We start from the raw sequence: 10,370 nt of genomic DNA on the forward strand, positions 1-10,370 counted from the left end.
CTTTGAAAGGCAGGATCTTCACACAAGACAAGACATGGCGAAACGTGACGAAACGAAACGAAACACGGCTAAACGAAACGAAACATGAAAATTGGGAAACGAAACACAAAGAAACGAAACAAAATCTGTATTTTGAGGAACGACCTATAGAAAATCTTCCTGACGAGATATGTGCATAGCCGAAGATCAATCATGTGGGTTTAGAGGGCCCTTTTGATCGAAAACATCTAATTGTTCGCTTAAAAATCGTAAAAACAAATACTCGGTGGTATGTTAATCTTTTAAGACAATTACGCCTCCCCTTTCCTTAAACCCTGGTTCTGTCTCTCTTTTTTTTTTACAAATTATCTCGTTTAATCCAAAGAGAACGTGTGATTAACGGCTCAAGTTATTCGAACACACATTACACACTGGGATTAATTTCACCAATTGCCGCACTAAAAAGAACGCATTACATACCAGTTCTATTGTGCTTTGTATTTGTCTATGTTTTATAGTCCCATACGTTGCTATGGTTAATAATATTATGATATATTAGTATGTATAACTTTTCATTCGATCACGTCTGTTAATATCATTGTATATGCAATAAACTGCAATAGGTTTTTATCATTTATTGTTAATGAGTTTGTCTAATGTGCCAATTAAGGTATTTTTATTTATGAATGAAACACTTATATGTACGTATCCAAAGTGAAATAACCATAGCCAAAATATGTAAATGGTATGGACATTTTGAAATACATTTAGGTAGTACATAGAATCCGAATGTTCAAGTTGGATGCATTCACCCTATATGTGGCTACAATATGGTCAAATCCGACCTGCGACGTCAAAAGGGGAGGGGGGATAGACCACTTTGCGAACTGACGTCTGTTTTGAAAGTACCTATGACCTTTAAAATATTTAAACCGAGAATCAAATTAGTTTAGAACTCAATAGTTTGCTTAAAAGTGACCTGGGGACCCGAGACAATTTTTATTCGTGACCTTGTGACCATCTCTTTAAAGTTGAAGTCGATGGTACCCGTTGCAAGTGGGTTAATATGAATTGAACTTGTAACAAAATGGGGGGAAAAAACAAAAATGTCATGGACTGCCATAAAAAAATCTCTGAAACTAAAAGAAAAAGACACGAATAAAAACAAAAATATGTATTCATAGGACAGTATGACTTGCTTAAAATATCACATTGTCATGTTCATTGAATCGCAAATTATGGTTAAAATATCTAATTTGGCATATGTTTCAAAAAGACCATGTCATAATGAACATGTGTAGACGTTACGCGCGATGTTCGTACCGTTTACGTTTTTTGCATGTTTCGTGAGTAAAACTGCGCTGCAGGTGCAGAAAAAAAACGTATTTTAATTAAAACAAAGATATCAATGTGCTGGATATAAATGTCCTTGTTCATTTATCTCCATTAAAACAATATAAAACGCATTTGTTCGAGTTGATAAGAATTTGATTCTGGATTTTGGAGAAATAAAGGGTTGTCCCGGGTAACATTTGACGATGAAAACTGAAGTATAAACCTTCTTTTCGCCTTCTTTTTTAGCCGATTTTTATTTTATTTTTTTGTCACGAATTGCCATTAAATGGCAACCCATTATGACGTATTTGTATGACGGCTAATGACATCATATTCTGTATCGCCAGGCAAATCGGCAAAGTTTCTTTGTGTCCCATCTCCGTTTCCGAAACTACTTTAACGAAAAAAGTTCAAAAATACGGATAAATGATGTCATCAGGTGAGAAAATGATATATCTAGTATAATGTTGTTTTTCTGTAATTAATTAATTTCAAAAGCAAAATCGTTCAAACACAAAAACAAAAAAAATGCTAAATTTTTAAATTTGGTGAATAAAATGTCACACGTTCATTTTTTGCAAAAACGTTTCGTAGAGTCATAATTAAAGTTAACTATGTTTAGTTTTGCTCTTGATTGTCGACAATGAAATTCTAATATAAACATGTTATTTTTCTAGTCTTTTTAAAATATCTATATTGATCTCCATAGCATTCGTACTTTCCGAAAAAAAAAATGTTTGAAAAATGGTGAAAAAGATGTCACACGCATTTAATTTATTACGGCGGCAACCTGACGTCGTTTCGAATGGTGAAAACAACAAAAAACGCGGCGCCATAAAAACACACAGAACAAGCGCACAACTTAGTCGATTGTCGGTGCATGCATGCATTGTTCAACTATATATAGAGAGTGACCTTTTAAGCTACGATTTGATTTATCTATATGTTACTGATTTTTCGGATCCTTTTTGTTATTCCGTATATTAATAAGTGTTGCTCTCGACGCGGAACAGATTGCATGTTTTATTTTACCCGCAAATTTTAACTTGGGTGCAGAACTTTCAAAGTTTTTAAAACGAGTAAAACTTGGGTGCGTAATTGTAAGGGCATTTCTTTTATGCGTTTCTATCTTTTAGCACTAAAGAGGCTTCTTTTAAACAAGCGTTCCATTTTTTAAAACTCAATCATAAATTTTTGGTAATGATCTTAATTTGCAGTTAATAAAAGCACGTCTGCTTTGAGATTGGAAATGTGGAAGGAGAAAAAGGCACAGAAAAACAGAGAAAGATGTAAACAAAACTACGAAATGAAGAAAAAAGACAGAATGAATGCATTAAAACAAAAATGTCACAATTGTGGTTATTCCGAAACTTCCGCGGCCAAGAGAAAAAAAAAGAAAGGCAGTTTAAAGCTGATAAACGACTTTATGAAATTGAACGGAAAAGAAAATATAGGAAAACTCAAAATAAAGTTACCACTATAAACACTATAAATGACATTAAAAACACTTTTTCGAATAAGATGGAGAAAAGCAGGGCTGTAAAGTCAATGAAGAGGACACTCCCTACAACACCGAAGAAAAGAGTTGCAGTAATAGCCACGTGTTTAGACAATAAACATTCCCCAACTGTTCAATCGCTTGAAAAATTAAAGTTTGTTGTGACGCCTAAAGAAAAAACAGACATTCAACTTGGCAATGCTGTTCTAATTGATCTTAAAGAGATATAGTCGAACTGGCAAAATTTTCAAATCTGATTCGGCAAGAACTGCATTAAGTGTAATCGTAGCAAGCACGAGTGGTAAAAACATAACTAAAGAACGAAAGAAAACTTTGCTTTCAAGAAAGTTGGGACTTCCCCTTAAACGGCTATCGAAAGGAAAAAGAGTACGTACGCAAATATTTACTTCTGAAAAGTCATGTGGGACATATCTTGAGAGAGAAAAGAGGAAAGATGCTATTACTGACGATGTAAAGAAAATCGCGTACAATATTTGGACAGATCCTAATAATCCCGTCCGTCTGGAAACAAAAATGACACAAAGCGTACCCGTATCGGCCCCAAACAATTCTTGAAAACATCCTATATATATACTTGATAAATCTCAAATTGAAGTGTTTAATGACTTTTGTATAAATAATCCAAACATAAAAATGAACCAAAGAACATTTGAGAGATTAAAGCCGTATTTTGTCCGGTCAGCAAGACCAAAGGATCGTGTTACGTGCTGTTGTCGCTACCACGTAGAAGCCAGATTTTTGTTTTAAAAAACAATGGAGTTTAGAAAAAAATACACGATTCCGAACATTTTAGATTTCGATAAAAACTTGTACCCTGTTTATGAACACCTGACTGATATCGCCGTTGCTACTCTATGTGATAAGGATCAAGTTAATAATTCTTACTCGAAGGCGTGTTTAGATCGTGAATGTAGTAAATGTGGACTTTCGTTATTAAAATTTACGGACGAATAGTTGAATGTTTCGGATGAATCTCCCAATGTATCTTGGGAACGGTACGAATATATCACTGTGAATTATAAGAAAAAAACTTACACTTGTCAGAAAATGCACTAAACCGGGTGATATGTTTAATTACTTTAGAGAACTTTTAGACAAATTCGCTGGACATCAGTACCGTGCACAGTGGCAAAATGCACAACTTAAATGTTTGAAAGAAAACTTATTACCTAATCACTGTACTATAATTCATGACTATTCCGAAAACTATGGTTGCAAAGAAAAGTTTGAACTTCAACAAACTTATTTTCAGCGCACCGAGGTATCTATCCATGTGTCCGTAATTTATCGACATGCAATTCTGGAGATATACGGAGTAGAAAGTTTGCCGGATATTCCATGTATTATCACTGAACATTTCTTTGTAATAAGCCCGGATGAGAAACATGACCAATTTTTTACCCAAAAAGTTCAAACCCTTGTCAAGGAGTATTTAGATTCGATTCGATATGATGTAAAAGTTATTCATGAGTTTACTGACGGTTGTCCGGTTCAGTATAAGTCACGAAATTGATTTGGAATGTAAACCGACATTTGTTCCAAACACGGATATGAACTTTTCATTCGAAATTGTTTCGAAACTTCTCACGTAAAGGGACCTTAAGCGCAACTTATTCTAAAACGTTTATTGGATTTCAATGAAACTTTACATTAGTGTAGTATACTATGTGCATAGATGTGCATAAAAAATGATAATGTAATCTGACAACTGTTACTTGAGATAATCTTAATTTGAGGGGGAAAGGGGGAGGTGATCGTGATCACAGTTCTCGTTTTATCTGTATTAGAATTAGATTGAAATGAATCATTTTAAAAGAGGTCAAATGGTTTGCAATAAGTGATCATATTTATTGTATTGGGAATACATATCATTATAGTACAATTGTTATTAACGTTACTTATTCTAGAAGTATTTTTGTAGCGTCTGAACCATAAAAAACGTCCAATTTTAGCGATAACGTCTGTTACGCTTATAGGCACGAACATCGCGCGTAACGTCGTATAGTTTAAAGTTGACCTGAACACAACTCCATTGTAATTCAATCTAGCTTAACAAACAACATCAACCTAGTATTGGACGGACGGACTGACGGACGGTAGCACAGACCAGAAAAGTTTAAACATTATGCCCCACTATAGTAGGCAGGGCATAAAAATCGTAGCCTCATCAAGGAAAGAATGGCCAATTCGTGAGATATTCAGACAATCCACAGTAACCACTATTCTTATTTCAATGTTTCCTCATTTTTACACGTGACAAGAAGCCTTAATATTTGAACAGGCTCTAATAGTTGACGAACCTAAGCACCACATTCAACCATAAAAAAAAGTTCATATTCTGACATTGGACTCGGGTTTCCTTTAAACTTAGTTTTACTGATTGTAATGTTGTGTGTTTGTTTGTTCTACATTGGCTAGAGGTATAGGGGGAGAGTTGATATCTCACAAAACATGTTTAACCCCGCCGCACTTTTGCGCCTTTAGTTTATTTATATGTTTTTGAGTTGAGTATGACGTCCATTTTTACTGAACTAGTACACATTTTTATTTAGGGGCCAGCTGAAGCCCGTCTCCGGTCAAGGATTTTCTTTCTGTGTTGAAGATCCAATTGTTGCCCTTCGGCTGTTTTCTGCTTTTTGGTAGGGTTGTTGTCTCTTTGACATATTCGCCATTTCCATTTTCCATTTTCAATTTATCTTTTTCAATATTGATTTTTTGGTTGATGTTCACTACATATAAGAATTAAACGGCAACGTATAAATTTTTGTCAAGAACGGATGCAGAACTATCATGACTATAGCACTATTGTGTACGAATAAAACGTAAGCGAAAGACGTATATATCCATATTTTTACAGTCCGGTTTATACACCACAGAAGGGACTTTTAAAGACCAAGTCATCATCAATGAATAATTTTACGCATTATGTGCAGTATTGACGACCCATTTGTGACCAAACAAATTTGAACAGTGGCGTCGTCTTTTATAGCGTTATTACAAAGTTAAGTGCTTTTCCTGCTTTGATTTTTATTCATTATGTTCATCCATGTTCTTTTTTTCGTCTATTAGCTGAGATTAAAAGGGGGAGACCTGAGATCTCAAATCTAGTGTAGCCCCGCTACATAAGCATTCGCCTGTCCAAAGCCCAGAACTGTCCTACGACAACGTCATATCTTGATTTTTGTTATTTGCAGAATTTTCTGTTAGATTTATCAACAACTATTATAGAATCTGGGTAGTTTAGAGCTTGGCACATACCTACTGTCGAAGATAATATGTATTCTGGTTTGTTCTTGTCGCAGGGTTGCTGTCGCATTGATATTTTTGATGTTTTTGATGGGGTTCGTGTTGCTTAGTCTTTAGTTTTCTATGTAATGTCTTGTGTATTATTATTTGTCTGTTTGTCTTTTTCTTTTTTTGCCATGGCGTTGTCAGTTTGTTTTCGATCTATGAGTTTGAATGTCACTCTGGTATCTCTCGCCTCTCTTTTAGTCAGAGTGAGTAGCTTACAAAGACTGACCCTATCTAAATACACAGAGATACTATATCAATTAAATTCCCCTTCCATCATAGGAACTTGATATTTTTGGAAACATACTTTCATTTTATCGAAACATTGCAATAGTTTCCAAAGTATTCTGTAAATCCCCTCTACCTCGAGTGGGTTTGTTATTTAAGATGAAAAACTGCATCCACCGGACTTAGTTAAAAAGAGAATGTATCAATTATCGAATATGAATGATATCTAGGGAGGGGAAGGGAGGTATGAGCGCTGAATCCTTTCTAAAGTGTCACATTGAATTTGGAGTTTTCAAAATTGAAATAAGTTCGCAATTTTAAACAATTGATTGTACACCGAATAAAAGACTTCATATTTTTGCATTATGTTTAATGTTGAGCCGTTACACCACCATCTTGTGGAAAAATATTTTTAATCCCGCCATATCTTAATGTGTCTTTCCCAAGTTAGGAGACTGTAATTTAGTGGTTGTAGTTGGTTGCTGTCTGTCATATTTTGTGTTCTTGTATGGCTAAGTCATTACTCAGCAAGTTTGTTTTCTCGTTTAAATTGTTCGTAATTTACGCTTCAATATTCTTTGATAAGTTCTTATTGATTTTGGAAAGAAGTAACCCTTTGACATCAAAAACATTACATGCTATTATTTTACAAAATATATGATAAGGACGTCAACTGTCAAAGCTAGGCATAATGCCATTAACTATTTTTATAAACGAAAAATGAAAAAAATAATCCGTTCCTCAAAATACAGATTTTGTTCCGTTTCGTTGCGTTTCGTTTCTTAATTTACATGTTTCGTTTTGTTTCGCCGTGTTTCGTTTCGTTTCGTTTCGCTGTGTTTCGTTTCGTTTCGTTTCGCTGTGTTTCGTTTCGTTTCGTTCTGTTTCGTTTCTCACTTTACAGGGACCCTCAAGTTTATGTCTTTGTATAATAATGAAATTGAAGGATACGGCGTTGCAAACAGCACTCACAGTACTGTGTAAAACCGAGTACATCGGGAAAACTTGTGTCAACTCGTTTAACATTTTCTAAAAATGATTTTATTACCCTCAATATCATTACCAGCTGATCACTATGACCAATCTGAATGGTATGTGGATATTTCTGTGTTGTTTCTTCTTTCAATGCTGTCTGTGTCTGACAGTGGTGACGATATTTCTAAGTCACGGCTTATCAGCTTTTAACACGAAAGGGATCAGACAGCAAAGCCCTTCTTTTACCTCTATTCGTGTATTGTGTGATTTGGAAATTTTTCCTTATGAAAACCAAGTTGGTGCCATTCAACACGCCATTTTCTTTGAATCAAAACAACCCTTGTCATGATTTTTGATGTCCCCGAATTGAACATATTTTGTTATAACTACCAGCAGGTAAAATCTATACTGCACAGTATAAAAGTATACTGTTGTTAGTGTTACTAGCAGACTAATTTTACTAATAGATTCCAACTAAAAGTGGCTAATATTGCAGGATCGGGTGTCTGTCAAACAGAGGGGAGGGAGGGGGAACAAACTTTCTTTTTTTTTTTTAAAGTGGAGTAGAAGCTATGAGATTTCGAAAAAATATTACATTCCACTGGAGGCGTTTCTTTAAGCTTATTTTAAAGCAGAAAACATCTAACAAAAACAGACCGGACGTGGCAGGGTATTCATCCCTAACTATTTGTTTATGTTTATTATTGCATTGTTTTTCATGTTTTTCTATTCTATACATGTATTCATATCATATTTCATATTCATTATCGTATTACATTGACGCTTGACGAAGTACAAATCCAAATCAAGCACGCATTTTTACCTGCATGCTTTCTAGTTACCGCCAAAAATCCCTTCTTACCTGTACTATCTTTTCATAACTGTATTCTGTATTCAGATGAAGGAACCTGCAGATAACTTGTGCCATAATCTATATATTTACATGTTAGTTTTTCTATTTGTTAGTGTTAAGGTTCAGTTCTAATATTGAATAACTGTGTTATTTGTTTGACTACTATTGTTCAATGGTATATTTATACTATTTGTAACTTTCATTGTATATAGATATAAGAAGATGTTGTATCACAAGTGCTAATGAGACAACTCTCCATTCAAGTCATTATATATATTTGTTTTGCATGCACACGTATAAAAATTGCGGTTTTTATCCAACGCAATCATAGGTTTGAACGTTGTTTTCAATTTAGGTTTGTTTATATTTTTTCGTTTGGGCTTGTATTTTATTTGCCTTCGGGTTTATATAATCCGTTCATCCTATTTTGACTCTTTAAAATTCAAGAGTCTATCCAAAATCGAGGTAAATTATATGGCCTTCCAAATGCCGTTTTGATTCCTAACATCACCGAAGAGACATTAATTGTCGAAATCCGGATATGGTGTACAATTTTTGCACCTCATGTTTGCGGTATACCATCTTTTCCGCAAGTTTATTGTTTTCTGTTTGGTAATAAATTAATAATAAGATCTATTTTGTTACATCTTGTAATCCGTTTATTTGGCAATCGCCAATGGCAGTCAGTAGGGTTTAAGAACATCAGTTGTTTGACCTGCTAGTCAAATGCGATTTTGTTAAAATAGACTGTTTCACTTTTTTGGTCTTTTGGAAATTGTTGTTTGTGCTGTATTTAGACCCCTCTACCAAGAAATTTGTTTTGCATGCACACGTATAAAAATTGCAGTTTTTATCCAACGCAATCATAGGTTTGAACGTTGTTTTCAATTTAGACTTTTATATATTTTTTCGTTTGGGCTTGAATTATAATTTCCTTCGGGTTTATATGATCCGTTCATCCTATTTCGACTCTTTAAAATCCAAGAGTCTTTCCTAAATTGAGGTAAATTATATGGCCTTCCAAATACCGTTTCGATCCCCAACATCACTGAAGAGACATTAATTGTCGAAATCCGGATATGGTGTACAAATTTTTGCACCTCATGTTTGTGGTATACCATCTTTTCCACAAGTTTATTGTTTATATATTTTGTATATATATATATATATATATATACAGAAAAAATATTTGTGGGCACTTGCGAAATTATATAGCCATATGGGAAACATACCCGCGGACACTAATAACAAAATAGCCACAAAGTAGAGATCTGAGAGTACTATCAGTTACTGACAGCGATAGTTCAAAGCAAATAACTAATGAAAAATTCATGTATCTTAGACTAAAATGTGTTTACTTTTTACAATTTTAGAGGAATTGTGAATGGTGTACAAATCGTACTAAAATTGTAAATCAATGTCCAACCTGGGACTATTATACTAACATAGTATAATAGTCCCAGGTCCAACACACAATTGTAAAACTGTGCACTACATAAAATATTTAAGGGCGCAAACATAATTTTTTTTAGGTAAAATTATCGAAATATTCTTTATTAAGCTGAGGATAACCCATGCTTTGCAAATTTTAGGAGGGCGCACGCCCGCCACTCCCCCGCCTGAATCCGCCCCTGTTACTTTGCGTGAAAATATGTACTGTTCAATTTTACAATTTCCATGGGGAATAATGCATGGTGTACAGATTGTATGAAAATTGTAAAACAATGTACACAATTATAAAACTGTGCATTACGTAAATTATAAAGCTTGCACAGTTTCACAATTGTTTGCCCAACCCAGTTGCATTATTTTACGTGCATATGATAACGTGCATAAATAGCTATATATAAAAAAGAAGATGTGGTATGATTGCCAATGAGACAACTTCCCACAAGAGACCAAATGACACAGAAATTAACAACTATAGGTTATCGTACGGCCTTAAACAATGAGCAAAGCACATACCGCACAGTCAGCTATAAAAGGCCATGCACACTTTTACAAGTAAATATACATTTATTGCTCATTGTGTACAGTATGTATGAAAATTGTAAAACAATGCATGCCCATGCAGTTTGACAAACAATTGCAAAACTCTGCATTACGTAAATATTAAAGCATGCTTGCAAAGTTTCTCAATTGTTTGACGAATCCGGTTGTTTTATTTTGCGACAAAACACCTCTGATCGT

The sequence above is a fragment of the Mytilus californianus genome, unplaced genomic scaffold (assembly GCF_021869535.1).
Source record: "Mytilus californianus isolate M0D057914Y unplaced genomic scaffold, xbMytCali1.0.p SCAF_3, whole genome shotgun sequence".
Lineage (NCBI taxonomy): Eukaryota > Metazoa > Mollusca > Bivalvia > Mytilida > Mytilidae > Mytilus > Mytilus californianus.